At 41.7% G+C, this 27,136-nt stretch overlaps 1 long non-coding RNA gene across 1 annotated transcript; it reads left to right on the top strand.

Moving 5' to 3' along the window:
- Positions 1-619: 619 nt before the first annotated feature.
- Positions 620-26,554, top strand: LOC123592069. Its single transcript, XR_006709574.1, has 2 exons — positions 620-1,523; positions 26,088-26,554. It is a non-coding gene; the product is annotated as an uncharacterized LOC123592069 (long non-coding RNA).
- Positions 26,555-27,136: the final 582 nt, after the last annotated feature.

Raw genomic sequence — 27,136 nt, 5'->3', positions numbered from 1 at the left:
TTGGTAAGTTAGGTTGGATGAAAGAATATACATTGGTAAAGACAAGGAATAGAAAAAAACCACATTCAATGAGAACCTATGTTTCAGATGCAATATCTCATTGGATCCAATCAATAAGCCTAAAGGTAAGTAGAGGTAACCACCTCCATGCCTGGTATCTAGGGACGGGAGATAAGAACTGCATGCCTGTTCACAAAAATAAATGCTGAGTGGTGTTATCCTTCGTCCTACTCAGATATTGTACCAATACCTTCTCCTTCATAAAGGTTTTTTGTTTTGCTGAACTTCTGTTGTTCCACTAATATGGTATACATTATATGCAACTGTAACTCTCTGAGAATACTCTATGGATGATTGAAAGAAATGAACCCATGGGGTATCTGGGTGGCTCAGTCGGTTAAGGCTCTGACTCTTGATTTTGACTCAGGTAATGATCTCAGGGTTGTGAGATCGAGCTCTGCGTTGGGCTCTGTGCTGGGTATGAAGCCTTCTTAAGATTCTCTCTCTTTCTCTCTCTCTCTCTCTCTCTCTCTCTCTCTCTCTCTCTCTCTCTCTCTCCCTCTCTCCCTCTCTCCCTCTGCCCCTCCCCTGCACATGCTTGCTTTCACTTAAAAAAAAAAAAAAAAAGGAAAAGAAAGAAAGGAACCCATTGAGGTCCAGGTTATTTCCAAGCCTAGGGGCCCCAGAGGGGCAACACCTTGTGAAAAAGGTAAGGATGCCTTCAGCAGCAAGTCACGTAATTTCCCAGTAAAAATGACTTTAAAACAATGGGCTTAATAGCTCATGTGACGTCCAGAGCTGGCTAAGTCCACAGTGTGACATTGCTGTCAAGGACCCAGCAATGTCCTTTCTGCCCCTCTGCTCTGCCCCCTTTAGGGTGTCATCATGTTTCCTCTCATAGACACAAACAGTTGCAGAAGTTTCAGGTGTCACACACAAACACAACACTATCCCTTCAAAAACAGGTGTGTGTATTTCTCATAAATAGCATGCAAAATCTTCCCTAGCATGGCCATGCATGCTGTTGCCCTCAAGAAGACCTAGGTTGGGTCATATAACCATGGCTAAATCCAGTCACTGAGGAGAGTAAAAGTATGACTGATGTAGCCACTAGTGGTGCATAGTACACAGGAGGGTGCACCCCAGAACAAAACTGGGGCTCTATCAGTAAGGGGGACTAGGGAAAGAAGCGACAGCCAATGGTGTCCACCTCTGAATTTACCAGTCTAGAAGGACTTCATGTGGTTTTTTTCCCCAGTCCATTCAGAGTTGACTTCCTATTTTAGCCTTTAGAAGGCAATCTATTACTCTTCGTTAGCCTGAATTGCTCTGCTGCCCATCCCTATATTGATCCCATGTATCTCAACTTTATTGACTTGTTTATAAAAACTCTAAGGAAGGAACCATGCGTGATAATAACATATGACCTCCTCCCGTTTGCGGTGTGCATCATAATATAAAGACGGCTTCTACCTATAGTTTCATGGTTACTCAAAACAGCACTGTGAGAAGATCAAGACCAGGTAAGTCACAAGGGGTCTTGTCCAGAGTCAAACAGCTTTTAGTTTCTTGTATTTGCTCTACAGCTCAGGTCTTCTGACTCTTTGCCCAAGGTTATCCCCTCCATTGAACAGAGTGGTGTTCAGCACATATTCGTTAAATAAATGGATTCACATTTAAAATCTGGGGAAGTGTGCACGTCACTTACGGTGTTTTGGACTTTGAGAAAATATAAAGCACTACACTGTAACAAGATTGCCACTGGAGGTCGCTGTTATTTCACAAAAGGAGAATTTTTTTTTTTTTTTTTTTTCCAGAAAGAACAGCCTGCTCCTATCTTAAAATGCCAAGCGAAATGATAATGGTGGTTGTTACATAACATTCCCTGACTTTCCAAGGCTTTTGGAATAGAAAGCTCATGCTTAGCGTATTTAGTGTTAACATTTACCAAACATTCTGCTGACTGACATAGCTAATCTTTTTCTGTGGCGTTTCCTCTAATTTATAACTACCATTTCTTTTTTACAATGTATAAAGATGGTGGGATTATTTCGTACATAGAAAATTTCTTTCCTCAACGTTGGATTTCTGCCTTGGTATATTCCCAAGGAAGGGCCATCTCTATTTCCCGTGGGTATAATTTGAGAGACATTTAGAACTCAAACCCTCTTTTCACCTGGGCCACCCTTGCAATTTGTTCACAGATATCTTAAGTTTCATCATTAGCTCTCATTCCTTCTCATTAAGTTTGTGCACCCCCACTTTGAAGGCCTATGCTCCAGGATGGCATTTCCAAAGTCAGAGTTCCTCAAAATGTCTGAGGCATGAAACATGCGGTAAAAAGGAGGGTTCTTCAGTCAAGTGGCATTGGGAAATGCTGCAAAAAATAGTCCCATTTGCAGCTGCAAAACCTGATTAGCAAGTTAAATGAAGAGAAATTCAACAGCAAACAAACCCTTGGTGTAACTTTAACAAGGCTTCCAAATTTTTTGAGCAGAGGTCAACACACTTCTGTAAAGGACCGGATAAGGAAGTATTTTCGCCTTTGTGGGTTATCCCGGGTCTCTGATGGAACTTTTCAAATCTGCCATTGTGACAGGAAGGAGGCTGTGGGCAGTGTGCGGATGAACAAGTGTGACAGCGCTCCAATACAACTTAGTTTAGAGACAGACAGTAGATCATGTAATTTTCACATGTCATGAATTACTGCTATATTGATTTTTCTCCCCCACCATTTAAAAATCTTAAAGCTTGCAGCTCTATGACTTTTGTATGCACAACATTTATATGACTTGTGCAGCACAACAGGCAGTGGGCCTCATTTGGCTGATGAGCAGAGTTTGCTGTCTCCCGCTTTAGACCACAAACTTACTCTCCTTACGTTTTAATTTTTCATGTGGCATTTATTAAGACTGAAGATCTATAAGAATACACTTTGTCAAAGAGTGGTAGCTAACTCTTGTGATTTGTTTTTTTTTCAACCCAACAGCCTGCTTGCTTACTTAAGATATTAATAGGGGGAAAGCATGAGAAATCAAGGACTCTTTGGGTGGGGAGTCCGAGGAAGGCACGGTCCTCTCTCTGCCCACAGTACTGTTTCACTTAGTTCCGGTCCTAGAGCAGGGGTATGTAGAGAAACTTCATTAGGTCATGTCACCCCGGGGCCAAGGCTTGAAGAGCTGGTGTGCCTCCATCATCTTTATCTCCCCATTCAGAGCCACGTGACCCCACCGTTAGCTAGTACAACCTTCAGATGGAAACCACCTTGATGGACATTGGCTTGTTTTCAATTTTTAATATTGTAAACAATGTTGTGACCCATCGGCTATATTCCTGGATCTCTTTTTAGATCTACTGCTCCCTTAAAGAAATGACCCAGGACCCTTGTATCCAAATGTTCTTTCCCCATGCTTGTGGAAGCTGGGTTCCAGTACAGCAGCATCAGCATCATCCGGCACCTTGTTGACGATCCAAATTGGCAGGCCTCCCCCAGATCTAGGGTCCAGCAATCCGTGTTTTCATAAACCCTCCAGGTTATCCTGATGTGGGCTAAAATTTGAAAAACCACTGTTTGACAGCCACCAGACAGGATGTTCTATGAGATAAGGAAAAGAAAGTCTGAAAGCTATCATGGATTATTTGGCTAAGGCAAAACAGCTGTTAAAAAATAAGAATTGAAAGGAAGCCTGCTGGAAAGAGATGATGAGGAATTAGAAATCTGCATTTCAGCAGAGATGCTGGTGGGTATCCCAAGTGTTCTATAATTGTGTAAATCTAAAAGTATATAATAGTAAGATGTCTTTGCAAAGAAAAATAAGAATGGCTTGTAAAACTTTGCAAATGAAATCACTTGTAAAACTTTGCAAATAAAAATACATCACCTCATGGAAAAACGTAAAATAACAAAATTAATTAACTTCTCAACAGATATTTCTTAGGCAATTTTTTAGCAGTTATAATTTGGTAAAGAATCAAAGTAATTCATTTAGGAAGGAGAAAAGAGAAATTCTCACAGGTTGACTAAGCAGGAAAAGGTCCAAGAATCACAATAAAAAAGGTTAATGTTTAATTTAAAAACAAGTTTTTTTTTTTTCTGTCTACATTTGAAAGCCTGTGACAGGTGGTTTCCTTTTTTCAGGGGGTAGGGAATCTTCCAGTCTTATTTTATTCATTTATTTTTGTATGGAAGTGTAATTGACACACACTATCTTGCTAGTTTCAGGTGTGCATCCTAGTGATTCAGTATTTTTATACATGATGAGATGAGCCCGCCATATGTCTAGTTACCATTGTTCATCAACATGGTTATTACGGTATTATTGACTAGATTTCCTGTGCTGTACCTCACATCTCCATGACTTATTTTATAACTGGAAGTTTGTACCTCTTAATCCCCTTCACCTATTTTGCCCAGCCCCCAGTCTCTCCTGACAGTTTGTTTCCTATATCGTGTATCTCTTTCTGTTTTGTGGTGTGGATTCATTTGTTTTGTTTTTTTAGATTCCACATTTTATTTTTTTATTAGAAAATTTTTTATAAGTTTACTTATTTATTTTGACAGACACAGAAGACAGTGCTCTCAGGGGAGGAGCAGAGAGAGAGGGAGGGAGAGAATCTCAAGCAGGCTCCACACTGCCAGCATAGAGCCTGATGTGGGGCTTGATCTCACCAACCATGAGATCATGACCTGAGCTGAAACCAAGAGTTGGATGCTTAATGACTGAGCCACCCAGGTACCCCTAGACTCCACATTTTAAAGGAGCAAGTCTGGTGTGAGATTCATGACAGGGCTAGACTGAGCACCAACACCTTTTGGAGTAAATTTCTCCTTATACTCGGGGTTATTCTCATCTTCCTTTGAGCAATCTATTTGAGTTTGGATCAACTTTAAGTGATTATATTTAGTTCTCTAATTGTTTGTTATTATACTCATTTTTACCTTTTAGGTCTAACCTTTGTGGGGGGTTTTTTGTTGTTGTTTTTTTCAATATTTGCCATTTATTTCCTTCTGACATTTATAAAGGTGATTATAGTTCCATACCTTTACAGGAACTATTTAGTTTGTCATATGAGGCATTCAACATATTTTCCTAATCTCTGTGACCTCGAAGGTCCTCATTTCCTAAAACTCCATGATTCTACAATTTCCAATTTGTGCCATAGTTCTGAGATCCCAGGACGCAAAATAAAGGAGATGGATGAATTTGTTAAGAAAAGCATTTCAGAAATAAGAATCCCAACATTAATATTTATTTTGCACTCAACTAAACACGAATCTAGATTTAGGGATGGTTCACTGCTCATATAATTAAGCTAATGTTACAGAACTGCGGAATCATGAGTCTGCAAATGAAAAGAAATGAAGATACTAAATCAAATCTAGAGTTAATGAGCCTTTTCAGGCTTCATCGTGTTAAACAATATATTCCATTATTATAAATATTTGTAACAGTTGTAAATCAGATGATATACGATGCATTGATGAACACACTTTGGACCAAGTAGCCTGCAATTTCACAGTTATTTTGAGGAACTTTATCATATAGATGACATTTACTCCATGTCTTGCTGCACCTGTGGATGACTTTTTATTGTGACATGAATCACCATATAATGCTTGGATGGCCGAAGGTTGCCTCTAGAAATCAGAGCTGTCAGAATCCATTTTTACACAACAGATTGAAAAAATAATAAAAAGTAACTCCTTTAATTCACACTTATTATTTCTCTTATTGTGATATAGTTCCTACTCTGCTTAGGAAAGTGAAATCTATAAAGATGTTTTTTTTTTCTGTCTCTGCAAAGAAGAGTCTATTATCAAAGCAATCAAAAATGACTCTGATTATTTTTCCTAAGAGAAAGTCATAACTTTTATTTTGATTTTCAAAATCCATTATCGTGGGATTCTTGGGTAGGCTTCCATATAGGGATACTAAAACAATCAGTAAATAATCTCATTTTGGAAATGGCCCCAAGAAGCAAATGGCAAATCACCTCATATGTCAACCGGCTTCAGAGTGTTCCACACAATAATCAAACATTCATTCTTGTTAGAACCTGATTTTTGTGAGTAGGGGTGTCAGAAAGACAGCAGGGTCTCCAATTCTGAGTCTCTCCCCCAGTCGGATAACCTTGTTGGATAACTTTTTTTAGAACATAACACTTAATGTATGTTATGTACCAAGCACTGTGCTAGAAGCTGAGGATACAAAGAAGAACAAGCTATAACCCTTCTTTCAGAAAACAACAGTGTCCTGTACAAATGTAATCTTGAGACAGTCATGTAAATGTTAGGGTAAGGATGTACGCAGTCTGTTCGGGAAGCAAGGAGAAAGATTTCAACCCAAGGCTGTAAAGGCTGGCTTGCAGGAGGGGGGCTTTCAGAAGGAAGGCTCCCTTCCCTCCAGCCCATTCAGCATGGTACTGGCATTGTGTAGCAGAACCAGAACTTGCCCCTAGATCTTTCCAGTGCTCTTTTAAAATTTTTTTTAATGTTTATTTATTTTTGAGACAGAGAGAGAGAAAGAGAGAGAGAGACGCAGAATGTGAGCAGGAGAGGGGCGGAGAGAGAGAGAGGGAGACACAGAATCTGAAGCAGGTTCCAGGCTCCAAGCTGTCAGCAAAGAGCCCGATGCGGAGTTCGAACTCACAAACCATGAGATCATGACCTGAGCCGAAGTTGGATGCTTAACTGGCTGAGCCACCCAGGCACCCGCCCCCCACCCCCCACCCCAGTGCCCTTTTTATGAACAAAGATGCCTCTTGGGAGATATTACCCTCCTTCACAGTGGTCTACATAAGGATTGACCCATATAGTGGAATCTCCTTATTGGTGAATTTGGTAAAACTTTTTTTTTCTTTTCCCAATAAAACATTTTTGATGACAGATAGGGATTTTCACTGCTTGCCTGTGACTAAACAGGGAATGGTACAATTGAATCTGCTTTTCTCTCAATTCATCTGTTTCCACATACCTCTTAGGGTTGCTTTAAGACCTTCTCTGAGTACAGGGATGGATGGTGAATTTCGAGACTCCATACCACCTTAGATCAAATGGGTTAAAATGTATGTATCCATATCCCACATTAAATACAATTTACATATAACCATAAAGCAACTGAACTGAATTGCAGCTGACTAGTTTACAACGAGGTTTATTTTGTAGATATTTAATTAATTAATTTTTTAAATGTTTATTTATTTTGAGGGAGAGAGAGACACAGTGCGAGCAGGGGAGGGACAGAGAGAGGGGGGGACACAGAATCTGAAGCAGGCTCCAGGCTCTGAGCTGTCAGCACAGAGCCCGATGCGGGGCTCGAACTCACAGACTGCGAGCGAGATCATGACCTGAGCCGAAGTTGAACGCTTAACTGACTGAGCCACACACGCACCCCTATATATTTTTTAATGTTTATTTATTACTGAGAGAGAGAGACACAGGGCACGAGTGTAGGGAGGGCAGAGAAAGAGAGAGAGACACAGAATCTGAAGCAGGCTCCAGGCTCTGAGCTGTCAGCACGAAGCCTGATGCAGGGCTCTACCTCACGAACTGTGACATCATGACCTGAGCCGAAGTCAGACATTTAATCGACTGAGGTGCCCCGATATTTAATTAAATGGTGTTAAGTTATCCCCCTGTGTTTTGGAATCATTTTCTTCAGGTTTCAGACATATCCCCATGCCCCTGGGAAAGCTTATTGCTGGTAGGTACATGCCTGTCCTGCCCAGGTACCTCTTTTCCTGTGATCATCTAGCCCTGCTTAGAATGAGTTAAAATACTTAAATCAAATTTTCATTATATGCTCTTTAGTATACACTATATAATAATGTACATATTATTTTATACCTATATATAAGATCAATGTTTTAATTAGCAGTTGCCACAATAATGTTCTGCAGTGAAGAACCACAAAATCTCAGTGGCATACAATAGGCTTTTATTCTTTTCTCATGAGTTTGCTGATGAGCTCTGTGTAACATACTTCTCATCTTTCTCCTGGGACCATGAACTAGCTGTGCTAGTATGAGCTTCTCCTGTTGATGGCAGAGGTGTGAGAGAGCAAGCGTAAACTCATGAGCCCTCTTGAGACCCAGACTTGGAACAGGTACAGCCAACTTCTGTCTGTATTTCATTAGCCAAAGCAAGTCATAAAAGTCAAGGGGAAGAGAAATATACTCTCTCCACATCAAGGTTGTAACAAGAGTGTGGATGTGGATAAGGGTGAAAACTTGGGGCCAATAATTGGATCTACTAAGTCACTGCCAACCTATGCAATGTCTCCTATGCACTGTGAGTGAGCAAAAGGATTTGAAAGATGTATGCTCACCAATTGACCTTAAAACCCATACCTGTAGGAGATGTGACCCAACTGTCCCTCCACCAGCTGGTGAGCCATGTGCCCATGATGCCACATCACCAAAGTGAACTTCCTGGGTTGGAGTTACCTTCTTCTATGCCCAGGATAACCACACTCATATGGGCATGAAGTATACTGGGGTCAAAAGCTGGATTTAAGAAGATCAGGATATTCATTTTACTTTATTTTATTTTTTTTTTTTTTAATTTTTTTTTTTCAACGTTTATTTATTTTTGGGACAGAGAGAGACAGAGCATGAACGGGGGAGGGGCAGAGAGAGAGGGAGACACAGAATCGGAAACAGGCTCCAGGCTCCGAGCCATCAGCCCAGAGCCTGACGCGGGGCTCGAACTCACAGACCGTGAGATCGTGACCTGGCTGAGGTCGGACGCTTAGCCGACTGCGCCACCCAGGCGCCCCTCATTTTACTTTAAAGTTAAAGGCATGGTTTCCAAGAAAAAGCTGTCTCTACCAGCTCGTTGCCTTGAGACAAACAATGACTACCTTTCTGTACCAGATATTAGTTGTGTTGCCCATAATGGCCCTATTTCCTTTAAAAGTCTTTCCCTTATCTTCAGCTAATCCGTGATGCTTTGATCAGTTATTGCCTGTTACTTTAGTGATGGCTTAGACACTGGCTTAAACTGGGTTGTGGGGAATTAGGTTCTACTTGCATAAATAAGTTATAAAAAAGCTTAGGGCAGAAAGTCACCACCATGGGGCGAAAGTGCCCGAGGATAGCTAGCAAGATACTGTAATTGGGTCACGAGTAACTTGTTACATCACCTGCAGGAAATCACTTTCCATCTGAGACCAATATACTATTGTACTTTGATCACAAATTCCACTTGCCCTCCAGACCCTTTGCTTCTTACACACACAAGTGAATGACTACCTGATTGTTTTCTCCTTGTTCACGTGTGTAAGATCTTGTTTTCCTCACGTTCACCACGTGGGTAATATCTTGTGAGCTCAATAAATATGGAAATGAAACCCCTGTTCAGGTCTCTTGTCTCCTCTCAGACATTAGCCTCTCTCATATTCAATTTTGCATCTGCTCTCTTGCCGGACAAGAGAGAACTCCAGACTCATCATCTGCAACACTGGGTATCTTTATAAATTTTTGATTATGTGTTTATTTATTTTCATTGCACATATCCTGTACATTTACTGCAAAATATTAAATACATAGATCAGGAAAAAGAGTAAAGTGCTGTGTGCTTTATGCATATCATTTCAAATACTCCTCACAACAATTCTGCAAGGTAGATATTGTTTGGCCCATTTGACGGAAGAGGAAACTGAGGAACAGTGAGATAAAGGAATTTGCCTAAGCTGACAAGGCTGGTAAGTGGCTGTTGGAATCTTCTGGCTCCATAGCCATCATACTGTGTTACGTAGTGCTCATTTACTGCATACAATTCCTCTACCTGGGGCTCCATGGTATCTTTATTTTATTTCCTTAAGCCTTTAGTTAATACAAACAATAAGTACATTCTCAGTATAAAAATTTAAACAATGTAGAAATATTTAGAGTAAAAAAGTGAAAGTTCACTGTCAAAATCCCCAAATATCTCCTTCCCTGGAGACAACTACTGTTGTCAATTTGGAGTGAATTTTCCCTGGCATTGTCTTATGATTTAAGAAATGCAGTTTATATTTTGTGGGTGTGTCTGTACATGTGTATGGGTATGTATGTGTGTACTTTACAGAAAAAGAGTCATATTATACCTACTCTTCTACACAATTTGTATTTCTTGCCTAACGTTTAATTTTAGAGACATGTCTGTGGCACAGTATTAGTTAACTCTCGTACCCATTTTGCCACTCTTCAATAATGAAAGGTTTATTTTCTGGGCATATACTGTTCAGAATAAAATGACATTTTCTACCCTTCCTAACAGCTAGGTGTGGCCACCTGACTAAATTTTGGGCACAAGGGTGTATATGGGAGTGTTGAGACAGATCTTAGTTCCCTTCTTTAAGAGAAAATTGCCATGTGCTGTTTGAGCCTTTCCTTCTTCATCCTTTTTTTCCACTCTGCTGTCTGCAAAGCCGATGACACCATCCTGAGCTGCAGGGCTGGGACCAAGCACAACAGAGCAATAAGATACAGAGGTCCATGTGTCAACACCATAGAGCGACATATCAGTTCTGATCCTCCTCTCTTTGCTTCAAAGAGAAACGTATATCTAGTCTGTTAAAGCCACTGGTATTTTGAGGTCTTCTGTTGTTTGCAACTGGTCTTAATCCTAGAATCCTAAGTGAGTTGCAGCAAGTGGCCGAACCAAAGCACGTTCTACTGTCCTACTAGAAGTGCTTAGGTGGTGGACAGCAAGGAATCAACTCTTAATGGCTAGAAAGCTCATGACCCATATTTAGTTCAGTGGTCCCGACTGAATCTTGAAAGGCAGACCATAAGCTGACAGAGGCAGTAGGGTTAGGAGAAAGGAAGAAACCGCAGAATGTTTATGGCTACGTTCTCTGCCTTCTGGGTACAGCGAAGTCCCACTTGAGAGAGATGAGCCCAGATCAGAGAGATCTAGCAGGAATACAGCTCCACCCTGGATGGCCTGTCTGCCTGGAATCTTCCATCTAAGTTGTCTCATTGGTTACCTGGGACCCTATATAATAGAAAAATGTTGTACCCCCAAATGGAGAAGTTATAAGCGATGACTCTGAAATAGCAGCTACAGCAGGAAGTAAAATCCCCAAGTCCTTTCAATCATGTTCTGCTAAGAGTTTCCTGACAAAAGATGGAAACCAGCCCTGGGGCAAAAGATCCAGCTTACACTGATTGTTTTCCAAGCTGTCAGTTGCAGAAGGATTGTCAGAAGGCCTCAAGGTGGCCAAAATCAAGCTGAGCAAAAGGAGCGGGCAGAATACCGCAAGTAGGAATGAAAACCGCAGGCTCTCTAGTTCAGTCTGGAGCCAGAGTGCTGAGATCGAACCTCTTAGCTGAGCAATCCTGGAAAATTGCTTGATCTCTCCACTCAACCAAACTGATTGAGCTCCTATTATTTTGCCAAGTACCATTCATGGGCTGGGGACAACGTGACTGTTGTGGGTGTTGAGTTCCAGTGAGAGGAGAGAGAGAGTTATTAAGCAAACACATAAACTAACATGGTAATTACAGATAGTGGCAAGTGGTAAGAAGCTAATGAGGGTGACAGAGAGTGTTATCAGTGGCTATCACATCCAAGGAAAAGTTCAGATTCTACATTACTTCTAAAATCCTTCTGCGTTACTCATTACAGTGGTTTAAGGGAGCCTTGCGACAATGTTTCCAACTTGAATGCAGAACCAAATGAGAGATAAAGCAAAGGGGTCAGGGCGATCCCACTCAGATGTCAGACTTATTACTGAGAAAAGCTCATTTCGAGCACATGGCGTGGTCCATGACAAAAACAGGCTTTGGAAAATGGAGCCTCAGAACTAGACTAAGTTTCTTATCCAGCCATTGGGATGGGACACTGCTAAAGAAACTACAATTCACTCACTTAATTAAAAAAAAAATTTTTTAATGTTTATTTATTTTTGAGAGACTGAGAGAGACAGAGCGTGAGCAGGGGAGGGGCAGAGAGAGAGGGAGACACAGAATCCGAAGCAGGTTCCAGGTACTGAGCTGTCAACACAGAGCCTGACATGGGGCTCAAACTCACAAGCCGTGAGATCATGACCTGAGCTGAAGTTGGATGCTTAACCGACTGAGCCACACAGGTGCCCCTTCTCTCAGTTTAACAATAAGGCCCAAAGCAGGTAAAAATCTGATGAAAAAGAACCTCCACCATAGACTACTGCAGATTATATTTTTAGTACCTTCAACGAATATCATTTATAAATATTTCCTTGTCTTTTATCTTGATAACAAGCAAAGCAGCCCATTCAGGGCCTTGTGTTCCCAACATTTAATGTCACGAGTGCAAAACTTTTAAGTCTCCTAAGTGTTCTCTACTAAATCTGCTCATGTCTGCTGGTTTTAGAAGTCAAGGATTAATACAAAATACAAGATATAAGAAGTTTAATTCTCCAATGTCATCAGTGATAATCTATAGTTACATATGGAACTAGGAATCTCACAAAAGGGGCAGTAACCTGGACTTAGGTTGTGTGTAATTGTATGAAAAGGAAGATTACAGTGCTCACTTTGAAATGTTTCTAATTCCCTCCATTAAACCCACTTTAGAGATGGAAAAGTTTAGTCTTGGCTCTTTGCTGCTCCATTCTGATATATCCTAAACCTAAGTCCGTGTTTCTACTGAGGATAGTAGGGGCTGGTAACATGCCAGCATTACAGATAAGGTCCACTGGTGTGGGAATGTAATCTGGACCTCCCCTGTACCTTTCCTCTCTCGTGATACAGCCTCTAATATCAGGGCAGAAAACTATGACACAGGGTATTTCATTGTCTAGGACTGTCAAACTCGCCTAGGAAGCCAATTTCTCTTTAAGAGAATTTCCACAATCTCGATGCATGTGCTGACATTCTCTTTCCTGGGTGTATTATTCCTCACACTCAGTTCTTGTTCTTTTTTCTGTGACATTATAGAAGAAAATTAATGGAACAGAATAAATTAGGAGGCCTGGTGCTTTATCATCTTAACTGTTCAGCAAACCTAATTGATACCTTGGGGAGATCAGGAGGTTCTTGCTGATAACTCCTTTAGAACAAAGGGCTTTTTACGTGTTTTTGTTTACTTCTATGTTCTATTTACCGTAAAGAATCTCGTATGGTTATGGTGATGTATAAATAATAAATGCAATAGCAAATATGATAAAGTTTTGGGGAGACATGACAACTTTATCCTTTTCAAATTAAACTGCAAGATTTTGTCCCAAAATTATCTATACAACTGACAAACTTGGTCATTTGATTAGATGTAAGTAAACTAAAAATCTCTAGTTTTCATTAAAATTTCTAGAATATTTATAACATTGAAAAGTAGTTCTTAGAAAGGCTGTGGAAATTCCCTTTCAAAAGTGTCTGAAATAGGATTTCTTTATTTGGGGATCATTAGGACTAAACCTTAGATAGGTATTTTCTCAATGTCTGTTGCAACCTGTGTGTGTGTGTGTGTGTGTGTGTGTGTGTGTGTGTGTGTGTGTGACAGAGAGAGAGAGAGAGGAAGAGAGAGATAAGTGCATGCATATACCTGCTTTTTCTTAAGAACTGAATTAACAGCTAGCATATTGGAGGCTTTCTATCTAATTTGAGGTCCATACCTGTATCAAGGTTAAAAATGATCATTTTCTAAATGAGTAACAAAGAGTAATCTTTGTGCTTTAGATTTACAGGAGTTAATTTTCTCTTATATTCTCTGTTTTTCCCGTGTGAGAGATGTGTCAGAAAGAATAAGTTCTGGAGAAATTTTAGGGCAAAAAAGAAGGGGATGCTTGTCAATTGCTCAAAATCATCAGCTGACAGGCCCTCTTGTTATTCACTTACAGTCTTCAGCTTAAAGAAGATGAGTTCTGTGGGGTTCACAGGGGGAGGAGGGTGCCCATGTCAAGAGACTAGAGGTACAGCCAAAGCTTTGAACTTGTGCTCTTGAGGGGCCAGGGCAGGTCCAGTTCTTGTGGATGTCAGTTTAAGCTCTTCAACTGCCTCTTTCTTTCTTTCTTTCTTTCTTCCTTTCTTTCTTTCTTTCTTTCTTTCTTTCTTTCTTTCTTTCTTTTTAATGTTTATTTATTTTTGAAGGAGAGAGAGAGAGAGAGAGACAGAGCAAGTGAGCAGGGGAGGGGCAGAAAGAGGGAGACACAGAATCCAAAGCAGGCTCCAGGCTCCGAGCTGCCAGCACAGAGCCCAACACGGGGCTCGAACTCACAGGTTGTGAGATCATGACCTGAGCCGAAGTCGGACACCCAACCGACCGAGCCACCCAGGCACCCCTCTTCAACTGCTTCTTAATGCCAATGCTCCTTAATATCTTTCAGGTTCAATGATGTATTTTCGCAGTCTAAATATTCCTGCAAAGTTGTGTATTCCTACCTGGAAATCTGGCCCTGCTTTTCCTCTAACACCCAGCCACTTTCCAAATCCAAGCTCAATGTCACTGTCTGTAGGAGACCTTTGTTTTCCAAATTAGGACGCTGTCTTGTTTTTCTTAGTACCTTGTTCCTTTCCTTTAGAGTAATAAACATATAGAAATATATGTACAGGAAAATAATTTATAATTATATATTAAGATCTCCTACTTGGCTGAAAGTTTCTCTCCCACATTTGGCTGTGTGCTCTAACAGGGAGGGACTCCTATCTGGACAGTGCAGCACCAGATGGAAGACAGCCAGGCGGTATTTCCCGAGTGAATAAATCGGTAAATATTGCCTCACTGTCTCAGAGTGGAGTTTCCGAGCTTCTTTGTCTCTGTTCAGGAATCTTCGATTGCCATTATTCCTTGGTTAAGAATTTTGGAGTCCTTCCTTTGTTGCCAAGGGGATTTAATATTTAAAGGAGTTCAATAGCAATTTGCTTTGTAAAGAAAAAAAGTCGCTTGATTGTATAAATATTCCATATGGTTTTAAAGGTTGAATTTATTTTCTCGCAAATGTTCCCTTGTCTGCAGAGTTTCACTGCTAGGGCTGGGTCCTTCCACAACTGCTTAAACCCCACTCAGGTTTCAGTAATGGACACTTTCACCTCCTGCCACCCGCACAGCACAGTTTAATTGCATTTGGGAAGATTCGCTTCCTTTTTGCTTGTGGGTGGCCACAGGCGGTAACTCTGTCCTCATAACCTCTAGATGTCCAATCACTGTCAGGCCAGAGCCCGGTGGCTGTTGCTCAGTCCTGATGCCAGGCAAAGCCACAGGGAAAAAATGAAGCAGATTAATGAGTGCTAATTACTCTTGAGCCAGATGATCTCCTCTTAGTGTGACAAAATAGAATGATATCCACCATACAGTCTGCTCAACTAGTCAGAAAGGTGGGGTTCTACAATCCAGATGCACGCACCGACACCCTTTCCTGGGAAACAAAACACAGCTGGGTAAACAAAGCAAAAAACCCCTCCCGGCTCTACTGTCAACCCCTGGTGACCGTCCACTTTGTCTTTTCCCTCTTATTCATAAGCATCTCAATAATTCAGTATCCACTTAGAATGCCTTGTGCTCTACATCACAGGCTATTTGACTGGCGGTTGTTTAAACAGGAGAGGATGATATTTCTCCCTTAACAGGAAATCTGGACGTTGGTGGTTGCTGATGTTTGTTCAGTGGCTCCCAAAGGCAGGACGGTGGGCTGGTGTCTCTGATTCTTATATCTGTCAGAGGACGGATGCAGCCCCCAGCAGTGTCTGCTCACACATCCAGGTTCACCGGCAGGCAGGTGGCAGGGGCAGCTAGCGGCAAAGGTTTGCTGCTCACTCCCATTCTCTGTTTGCCAGGAGATGGAAACCTTCTTCATAAGCTTCCCAGCTTCCTTGATTGCCACCTTACATTTTATTGGCCAGAACTAGGTTACATGACTTCTCCAGCTGGAAAATAAATGAATCATCAGTCGTCCAACCTTTATAGTAGGTAATGGAAAATGGAGAAGGGGATTGGAAGTGGCCTTTAAATAGGGACGCAGGGTCTGTAGAAGATCTGAACCTGAGACCTTGCGCAGCTCTTTGCAATCTCATTTATTACAGGACGAAATCTTCACTCTTGGCGGCGACATTCTCCTTATATCTTAAGATGTTCCCCCTTCTCTCTTTGGTGCCATACCTCCCATCTGACCTTTCCTTGAAAAACTATTTGGCACCAAATCAGCAAATCACACATATATATAAGCAGAACATTTATTATTTTTAAAAGATTACATTTTCTTTTTATCTTCAAATGTTTTTCTCCCCACCTGTAGGGTATAGTTTTCTTCTTTCTATGGGTTTTCCCCAGGTACTGCAATTCCTAGAGTAATAAATGTAGACGTTCATCCCAGATTGCAATTAATTTGATATTTACTATACAAATGAAATACAATCGGTAATTTTATGATTTGGGATGCATGGTGCATAGAAGCATTACTGTGAACTTCACTATATTTATTATATTTTGAAAAGGTAATGTGAGATAGACGCTCTCCTCACCCCCAGCCTTTCTAAAGTACACAGTTTAATCAAAATGTGTCCATGCTGGAGACGTTATCAAATACTAGTATCACTACTCAATACAGCCTCTTGCTTTAATCATCACAAAATTATTAGCACAAAACCTGTTGCTGAGTTGCTTCTACCTGTGGTATCATAAGTCACCGGGTGCCCCTGTGGATTCACAGTTCATTTCTCCAAGAATGGCAGGAAAAAATGGACAAATGTTCTTGGTAATTGTTGACAATTCAGTATGTCATGCTAGTAAGTTACCTAATGTGCTAACTTTTCACCTGAAAGGAAAAAAAAAAGATCAAATCTGTATAATCTTCCTATAATTGTGATTACTTACAAAAATTGATTGACCTGAACTATTTAGTGTTTTTCATCTGTATATAATTAATAATAAATGAACTCTGCAAGCTGAACAATTTTTTTTGAAATTCATTTATTTGATAGTCTTGGTTTGACCTCCTTGAAAATACCTTGCAGCTCTGCTTTTTGTTTGCTTCGTTGATTGGGCATGGGCAATCACTCATGCATAGAAATTCTTACTGACTTACTCAATGACACTTTCTCTTTTGCATACAAATGTTATCTCTAATTTTTTTTTCTGCTGTCATCAAATGTCCATGCGACATGATCTACAAATATGAAGACTGTGCTCATTCAGACAGAGTTCAGTGTTTAAATAAAATATATAGCAAAGTTAATCTGACACATACTTAATGATGTGTATAATTGTTATTGTGCTGCGTGGTAATTTGGCATAAATGGTAAGCCACTCTTGTCATAGCAATGGAGAATATATTTATACAGACAGACTCAGCATTTTTATAATCAGCAGTGGGAAGAACTTGAAAGTGGGGCCGTAAGAATGGAAATGCAGTTTGGGGAAAGCCTCTCTCCCCTACCATATGATGCCTGAATATTTACCTGTTTTCTCCCAGCTCTAGCAGACCTTAAGGAAAGGTACCTAGCATCTCAAGGTTTTTGCTATATTGATTTTTCCAGGATTTAGGTGGACTAGCATGTCAATCTACACCCGGGCTTCTTAAGCACTTAAATGTGGGTCTCCCACGTGGATCATTTTGGAAAGAAAAGAAACTGACGAAAGGACTAAACTGTCCAACAAGGCTCAATAAAACAAATAGGAAAGGAAATGATTTCCACATGGCATTATCTTAGCATAGGATCCCTTGGGAAGTGGCCCTTTATGTTCATGGGTGGAGAAGACAGAGAGGTTATATCCTTATCTTGAAAAGCCTGTGTATAGCCAGTTGGGGTGTGGAAAACACTTCATGAGCCTAGGTGATCATGGTGGTAGATCTCCTAATTACTCACTTAATTTTTTTAATGTTTATTTATTTAAAAAAAAATTTTTTTTAAGGTTTTATTTATTTTTGAGAGAAGGAGAGACAGAGCATGAACGGGGGAGGGTCAGAGAGAGGGAGACACAGAATCTGAAACAGGCTCCATGCTCTGAGCGGTCAGCACAGAGCCCGATGTGGGGCTTGAACTCACCGACCACAAGATCATGACCTGAGCTGAAGTCAGTGGCTTAACTGACTGAGCCACCCAGGTGCCCCCATGTTTATTTATTTTTAAGAGAGAGAGAGAGACAGAAACGGAGTGTGAGCAGGGACAGGCAGCGAGAGAGGGAGACAGAAATCTGAAGCAGGCTCCAGGCTCTGAGCTGTCAGCACAGAGCCCAATGTGGGGCTTGAACTCACAGACTGCGAGATCATGACCTGAGTTGGAGTCGGATTCCCAACCGACTGAGCCATCCAGGCACCCCTCCTAATTACTCATTTGGTTGGTATGTTGGGCAGAATTCTAAACTTAAACTTATTGATTAAAATTATTGAAGTTCCTTCTAATCTTAAACATTCTCATTTCACGTAAGTATTCAGTCAGTTTGAAGTCTAGCTCCACCAGAAACATCGTAACACCCTGCACCTATTCTCCCACTTCTTGAGTTGGCATCTTGGTTCCATTGAGAGAGTACTGCCTTTCTGCATTCTCGTGGTGGTAGAAGAGAGATCCATGCAGTGAACTCTGGTTCACCCACTGGTCTTGGCTGTGAAATGGTTAGCCTGGGCTTCTCTCTGAGTAGTGACCACTAAGCTGGGACCAGTCCCATCACTGATTCTGCCGGTGTCTGCTGCAGATCCGTATACCACGTTTGTGCCTCTTTTACTTGGTCTGAGCCTCAGGTACTCCCTGGCCAACACAGCCTCACTTGGCTCCCCCTGAGCCCCTTCCATGTGTCTCTGGTTTGGAGGTTTCCACCTCCTCCCTTTGCCCTTGCAAGTCCAGTGGCAGAACCTCTGGTTGTAACTCAACATTGATCCACTTCTTCCTCTATCTCCAAAGGGCATGTGGAAACTTCTGGGTTTCATCCTCCCTGAGGAAGCTAGAATTCGGTCTTCCTTTGTCAGATCACACTATGCTGGCGAGTTTCTTTTGGTATGTGTACATTGCTGCAAAGATATAGGCCACTCTGCTTCCAAAATCTGGGATGTGAGGAAGAGTAAAGCTCCCTACACTCAGTGTCCCCAGGGACTTACCTATCACATTTCCGCCAACCTAGGATAAAACCTACAGAGACAGACACACATGGCTCATCCCTGCCTCTCCTCCCTCAAATTCCTTTTTTACTATAATCCTTGTTCCTAGAAGAAGCTTATTAATTATTTTCCTTTCTATTCTTCCAGGAGCACTCTGAGTACATTTGGACCAGGAAGGGAGGACTTCAGGCTCCCTAGTTCCTCGGCCATATTGGTAGAGAAAGGTTGGCCAATAGTCTAAACTGGAGGACATCTTGAAATAGTACACCCAATTACAATCTTTTCTGTAGTAAAAATCCCCCAATCTCTAGGGTATTTACTCTTATTTAGGGTCACTTCTCCCTTTTCCCAAAGCACAAGAGCTAAACGTCTGCCTTGAATCTACTTTCTGATTCACCCCCACCCCAGGTCCTCTGAGGGTGGCTGGGCAAACTTGGGGGCTAGTCAGTTCCTGTGTTTGTGGATACATCTGAGATCCAAGAAAGTCTGAGCTTTCCAGTACTGGCCATTCAGAGACCCAGGCCAGGTGTGCAGGTGGAGCTTCCTGGGAGCAAAAGTAAGTCTCAGATCTCGATTAGCTAGGGATGAGTTGTTTCTCCTATTTAAAGATAGCAGGATATGGGGTGCCTGGGTGGCGCAGTCGGTTAAGCGTCCGACTTCAGCCAGGTCACGATCTCGCGGTCCGTGAGTTCGAGCCCCGCATAGGGCTCTGAGCTGATGGCTCAGAGCCTGGAGCCTGTTTCCGATTCTGTGTCTCCCTCTCTCTCTGCCCCTCCCCCGTTCATGCTCTGTCTCTCTCTGTCCCAAAAATAAATAAACATCGAAAAAAAAATTAAAAAAAAATAAAATAAAGATAGCAGGATATATGAGATGCCACCTCCAAACCCAAACTCACATCTGTGTTCTCTTCAGCCATAGCTCTGTGACCCAGAAGGGAAAAAGGTGACAGCCGAGGTCATGTCTTGAGATCAGAATGCCTTCGCTTTCTATCTTTGTGAATTTCTCCAGCCAAACTATGTTTCATATCCATAAGCTGTGAAGATACTTTCTGGCCTAAATATAGATTCGGAGTCTAATCTCTTTCTCCAAGGCATAATTTTTGAAGTATGTCCTGGGCCTGGGTTGCTGGCATAAGGCTTCACCCTGCTGAATGCGGCTCAGTCATTTCAAAGAGAAATAACATTATTTCCTTTACTCCACCCCTTTCCTTCTTTCTCTCTTTCTCCCTTTCTTTCTTCTTTCTTTGTTCTTTCTTTCTTCTTTTCTTTCTTTCTTTCTTTCTTTCTTTCTTTCTTTCTTTCTTTCTTTCTTTCCTTCCTTCCTTCCTTCCTTCCTTCATCTGCTAATTGTCTGTAGTTGCCTATATAAATAATTTGTATTCATTGTCCCGGCATCAGGGTTGTTGGACTTTCAAATTCTCATTTGTCACCTGTCAGCAGTACAAATATGTGCTTCCACAGCTTCTTAAGGATCCCAAATGGGCTTCTTCATGCAGCAAACGTGCAGATTTGTTTCCTCGGATGTGGAAAGGAAATGTAGCTTATTTAATTTGTCAGTAAGTGGTCTGCTGCCCCTCGTAAGCCTAAAGTCTGTACTACGCAATCATTTGAACAGCCCTTTTAGATAATACTCCGTATCCTTATGCAAAAATGCACATTTCCTCATCATTCCACATCGCTCCTGTCCAAGAGAGTATCTGTGTGACTGAAGAGGTGCTATAGCTTGATGATAGAGTACAGCACGCTTGGATCCACATGGTGCTTTGCAAAAAGAAATACAACAGCACGCTTATAATACACACATGTATAATACTTTATATAATGTACTGAAATACAAACTCTCTCTGTGTCCATCCACCCATCCACATATGCAACGCTTTATGTTGTTTATGAAGCTCTTAAGGAACATCTTGACGAGGGATATTCCGTGGCCATGTGCCCATTGAGGGCTGATAGTGCCATGTCTGGGTGCTCTATGGTGTGTGTTCCAGAGGCCTAAGGCCCGTGTGTCCTGGCCTGTTTTCTTACTCCTGGTCAGGCCCATCCATCTTTCCTGAGGCTTTGGCCCCACCTTGGTTCTCACTGGCTTTGCAGACAATCCTGCTTCCTTGTGCTCCCACTCCCTATCCCCAGATCCCCATGAACCAGATGGAGCATGCGTTGGGCTCTTTCTTCTTTTTCTAGTCCAGATTTCCTCCAAATCACAACTGCTTCCTGTCCCCGAGAGCAGTGATCTGAATCCTAAATGCTCAGTTCTTGCTAAAGGATTTAGAAAATACTGAGTCCCTTCAAGCCCATTGCCTTGTAGCAAAAAACCCATTTTGAATATTAGAAAGTGAAAATTAATTCTTTAAATTTTTTCTAAGGTTTATTTTTATTTTTGAGAGAGAGACAGAGTGTGAGCGTGGCAAGGGCAGAGAGAGAGGGAGGGAGACACAGAATCCGAAGCAGGATCCGGGCTCTGAGCTGTCAGCACAGAGCCTGACCCGGGGCTCAAACCCACGAACCGTGAGATCATGACCTGAGCTGAGGTCAGATGCATAACCGACTGAGCCACCCAGGCGCCTCAAAAATTAACTCTTGAATTCTCTCTCCATTCCTAATGTAATAACCTTAATATCTCCTCTCCACTTCCAGCAAGCAGTTGTGTACCTCAGTCCAGCCAGAGAGAAAGTTGTGTACACAGTAATGCAGGAGAGGAAAACATGTTAATATTCTCAAGCTTATTACTTAAGCACACAGAGTGAACGATAGTGAATAAAATGGAACAATCTCGGCTTCTTGGAGCTATAGGCTGGTGAGAGGGACAGATATTATACAAATAAGTATATAACTCTAGTTTGTAGTCAGTGCTTTGAAGGAAAACAGCTGGTAAGAGAAAAAATGCCTGTGGTTGGCAGTCGTAAGAGGCACAGGGTAGACAGGGGCATCAGGAAAGTCCCCTGTAGAAAAGATACGGAGACTTGAGGTTGGGTAGATGTTGGTCAGGAAAAGTGCAGAGGAGAAAGTATTCCAGGTGGAGGGAACCACATGTGGAATGGTTCTGAGGTGAGAGGTGTAAGAAAAAGCCAGCAGGGCACCTGGGTGGCTCAGTTGGTTAAGTGCCTGACTCTTGGTTTCGGCTCAGGTCATGATCTCATGGTTTTGTGAGTTCAAGCCCCCCCACCCCCACCCCGCCCCCCCACCCCCGGGGCCATGCGCTGGCAGCAGGGAGCCTGCTTGGGCTTCTCTCTCTCCTCCTCTCTCTGCCCCCTCCCCTACCTGTGCTGTTTCTGTCTCTCTCAAAATAAATAAATAAATAATTTGTGGGCACCTACTATGTGCCAGGCACTGTCCTGGGCCTGGAGATATGGTGACAGGGAAGACAGTGTCCTTGTCTTCATGGAGCTTCCATTTTAAGCAAAAAGAATTTTCCTCCAGAGATTCTGTCTTGTGACAAATACATGCCCTCTGACGCCGTTCTGCCTCCACCTGCCAGAGGGCAGCAGTCACAGCAGCCAGCGTGGCAGAGCATACCACCAAAGGTGACAGAATGGAGCAGGGTGTAGGAGCAGGAAATGAGAGATGGGCCTGTGTGATGTAAATCTTGCAGAGGGACGCGGAAATGCCCAGGCAGTAGCCTCCGAAGGAATCACTCAGCTGGGAGGGAGTGGTGAAGATTCTCTAGTTGCGGATAAATACGAGCCGGCCGTCCAATTTCCCACGACTGTTAAACTTCCTCATTACATGACAAGGAGGATCATTTTATTCTAAATTTGTTCTTGGATAAATTAGGATGGCCACTGAGGAAGAATGGCTACATCTGTGTAGGCCATAAAAAGCAATGGAGCGTTTTCATTCGGATTCCCATAAGCCCGTGGTTTTGCAAAAGTTGATTGCTCGCATTTGGACGTGCCATTCGAAACATGCAGATTGTACACTCGAAACTACACGCTTCCAATGTGGCAAATGCGTCTAGGAAGTTAACTGGAAAAATCTGACGGGTACCCACAGCTGGCACTAATGCCTTTATAAAGGGGGTTTGATGTATTGTAATAGTTACTAGGAATGAAATTGGAGGTATAGTATTACATACATTCAAAATATTAAAAAATAGTTTAAAGGATTCCGGGGAGAACCGATTTTTATTGGCCTATTATGGCTGATGAAAAAGGATGAGAAACATATATATGGTAATTAGTTATTTAGGCCTTATATCTTAATGAATGTACAGAATTTTCACACATAAATGGATCTTAATAGCTAACATAATTTTCAGATTTTAGGCTGGACCACATAAAATTCTTATCTAATGAATGCCAGGTGTTGTTGTTTTTTTTATAATAATGTCAAATTTTAGTATAATTATAAGTAGAGAATCACAGACCTTTCCTTAGGCCTTTTTTTTTTTTTTTTTTTTTAAAGACTGCTACCACACCATCTATTACAGTATTATAATTGTAAGCTCCTTCAGGTAGGGACAGAATCTGATTCATGCTTCTTTATTCTCAGACAACACTAGAGTACCATGTAAAGCCCCACATGCAGAAGGTATTCATTATGGGTGGAACTGATCAAAGAGCTGGCATATGAACCGTCGGCTTAGAGAAACACAATCCACAAGGAAGGTAGCAATAAGCATGGGTTTCAGAGCAAGACTGCCTGGGTTCAAATCCCAACTCTGCTACTTACCTGACCCTGCACCTCAGTGCCCCACAAAGTGAGGAGAATCATAGTAAATACCTCACAGGGTGGTAGTGAAGATTAAATGAGTTAAAACATGTAAAGCATTTTTTAAGTTTATTTATTTTTAGAGAGAAAGAGAGCACAAGCAGGGGAGGGGAAGAGAGAGAGAGGGAGAGAGAGAGAGGGGAGAGAGAGAGAATCTCAAGCAGGCTCAGCACTGTCAGCATAGAGCCTGATGCGGGACTCGAACTCATGAATGGTGAGACCATGACCTGAGCTGAAGGTAAGAGCTGGCTGCTCAACTGACTGAGGAACCCAGGTGCCAAGTCAAGAGCTGGATGCCCAACCAACTGAGCCACCAAGTGCCCCAAACACATAAAGCATTGAGAACAATGCCTGGCACAAGGGAAAGACACAATAATATTAGCTACATTATATAAGTGCACATACTCAAAAAGAAAATATAAAATATAGCATTAATAAGCATTTTTCTACCCTTCCCCTCTACAAGTCTCCTTTCCAGACACATGCACATTTGCAGAAACATAAGCCCCTCATAAAAATAAAGAGAAGAGTTTCCTTCATAGGCTACCAGTAAAAATAATTTGGAGGCAGGCAGGGATCCTGATGTAGTGTCTGCCCCTTTAAATGAACCCAGCCTGCCCTTATAAACCTGAGATGGGATTATGTAAAAGGTCCCTGCAAGGCCTCTAAGCTCTATCCCTGGACAAATTCCAAGTCATTTTCCATCTGCCAGTAGTGCTAATCCTTGATCTTGGCGTGATTAGATAATCTTTTCAGATATTAATTTATGTGGCTTTCTTCCTGCATCTTTTCTTTTATAATGCCCCTGACAACCTTCCTCTCTCTTCCTGCTCTGCCCCCATTCAAGCTGACCTTTGACCCAGCTCTGCTTCCCTGAGTAACTGGTGGAGGTGGGGGTGAGTTGGGGGATGTGATTAGGATGGAAAGCACTAGTAATCGGCACTGTCCCAACTTTCTTTGCTCAAAATCGAAGCACATAACGTTAATTAGAGGGTCTGTAAAGTTGGTAGAAAGGTTAAGTGAATTTGTGGAGGTAGAAGAGTCTAGAAGAAACACAAGGGGAGAAAGATTTCTTGCAATTTGGGGAGAGGTTCTATTACATTGTGATAGGGTTTGCAATCTAACTGTTTTACCAGTAAAAGAGCTCTGAATATTATTCTCTGACAAAGTTTCAAACCTACGATGTGCCTCCAGGATTGGCTGTGCAATACACTAGGAAGCTGGGATCACAGGCACCTCATGAAAGATTTCCAAATGCAAAGCTCAGGCTGGACGTGATAAAGAGCCAGCAGGCATGGGGACAAAGATTATGGGATTCTCCAAGTAAACCCTGTGGACAGCAGACCAAAATTCAGGGTGCCCATTCCCTGTGATTTGGTGATGGAGAGAGTTCTGGAATAGTAGAAAATGCTGATGGATAGAGAAACCCCCAGAAATGATGGATATAATTTCCCACCTGTCTGCAAGAATGGGTCTCAAAATAAAAATTAACTTGATGTATACAAAATAGAGAAGTGTGATGGATTGGGCAGGTGTTTTTACCTTCTAGCAACCCTTCCCAGTCCTTTTGCTAAGCGACCCCACTCGAGGGGTTTACATCTCCCTATTTGAGGATATGGGTGCAGCTATGGCAGAGAGGGGAGGGCACAGGCCCAACTTAGATCAGACTCCCCTTCTTAGGACTTTGCTTCTTCTTTTTTTCTTTTTTTAATGTTTATTTTTGAGAGAGAGAGAGAGCACGAGTCGGGGAAGGGAAGAGAGAGAGGGAGACACAGAATCCGAAGCAGGTTCCAGGCTCTGAGTTGTCAGCACAGAGTGCGACATGGGGCTCGAAGCCATGGACCTCAAGATCATGACCTGAGCCAAAGTCGGATGCTTAACCAACTGAGCCACCCAGGTGCCCCTTTAGGACTTTGCTTCTTAAGAGGACAGATCCAAGCATCAAAGAACTGTTGGATCTGACTGGTCCCATTTAGGACTAATCAGTTCCTGCTTCCCACATCCATGGGTGCCCTGTGTTCTGCCTTCTGCAAGAGCAGTTCTTCAGCTCCGCCTTGATTCTGAGAACTGCTTCCTACACTCACACTACATTCCTCTTCAAGTGTGAAAGGCTTTGGTTAGAAATACAAGGTTAGACAGAATTGGCCTTTTCTGTTACAACCCCTAAAACGAACGGTTCCAGTAGCTGTTATACTGCCCTACTGTATGTAGCTTTGGATTGAGGAACCGGCGATGAATTGCAGTCATAGTTGGCCTAGGCTTTTTGCCAAGATAATGCATTTTGGCATCTCCTTTAGCTTTGCATACTGACCCTTCTGATGAGGAAGACTCATCTTTCCTTCTTGTCAGCCCAAGTGACAGAACCCTTTCACTCCCTCTCTCCCAGAATCTGCTTCACCAGGAGGAGGACCAGAGGGGTGGCCGCTGCTCCAAAATCTCCTGATCAATTAAAAGATTATCCCTCATCCTCAGTACTTCCTAAAATGAATTTTGTTTCATTAATATCCAGTTTTCAAAACATTGGCATGAGCCTATCTTGTTCTGACCAGTAGCCGACATCAAAAGCCGCATTAAGTTTTGTTCCAAAGATAAAGTGTTTTAATAATTTCTCTTTTATCCTCTTGTGTCCTTTCCTTTCATCTGTGTTGCAGCTTCGGTTTGCTATTTACAAATGTCATGTTGAAATTTTATTGTATGAAAAATTATCTCAAAAGATTAGTGAATTCACAATTGCAATCCGATTTTGAATGTCTTCATTGTTTGTTTGTTTGTTTGTTTTGCCAAAATTTAATTTGAATATATATCAGGGTTGGTTTGAATCATTCAATAATAAAATTCATTTCATACCTCTTAGATACTTTCTTGATTTTGAGTGTTTCTATTTCTCCCCTTTTCTGCAGTTTTATCATCATAATATTTTTTTGTTGTTTGTTTTCTGGGTCTTTCTTTCTTTCTTTCTTTCTTTTTTTAGAGAGAGAAAGAATGCACATGTGCACATGGGAGAGGGGTCGAGGGAGACGGAGGGAATTTTTTAATGCAGGCTCCATGCCCAGGAGTCGGGGCTCAGTCTTAACAACCATGAGATCATGACTTGAGCCGAAATCAAGAGTTGGGTGCTTAACTGACTGAGCCAACCAGGTATCCCAATCATCTTAATATTTTAATACATAATTTAAGAGAAGATAAAGAGTACAATACTCAATATATTAATTAAAAATTTTTTAACACTTCATATTTGCAACTTATGTTGCAGCCCAAACCATTTTCAGAATAACAAAGAAAGTTAATCTAAAAAGTTCCTTGTATTTTTTTCTCTAAATATACTTTTATCAAATCTTTTTTAATTTGTATTTTATTTTTAATTTTTTTCATGTTTATTTATATGTTAGAGAGAGAGAGAGTACAAGAGAGCACATGTGAGTGGGGGAGGGGCAG

The sequence above is a fragment of the Leopardus geoffroyi genome, chromosome B1, assembly GCF_018350155.1.
Source record: "Leopardus geoffroyi isolate Oge1 chromosome B1, O.geoffroyi_Oge1_pat1.0, whole genome shotgun sequence".
NCBI classification, from domain to species: domain Eukaryota; kingdom Metazoa; phylum Chordata; class Mammalia; order Carnivora; family Felidae; genus Leopardus; species Leopardus geoffroyi.
This window is presented reverse-complemented; position numbering and strand designations above follow the sequence as displayed.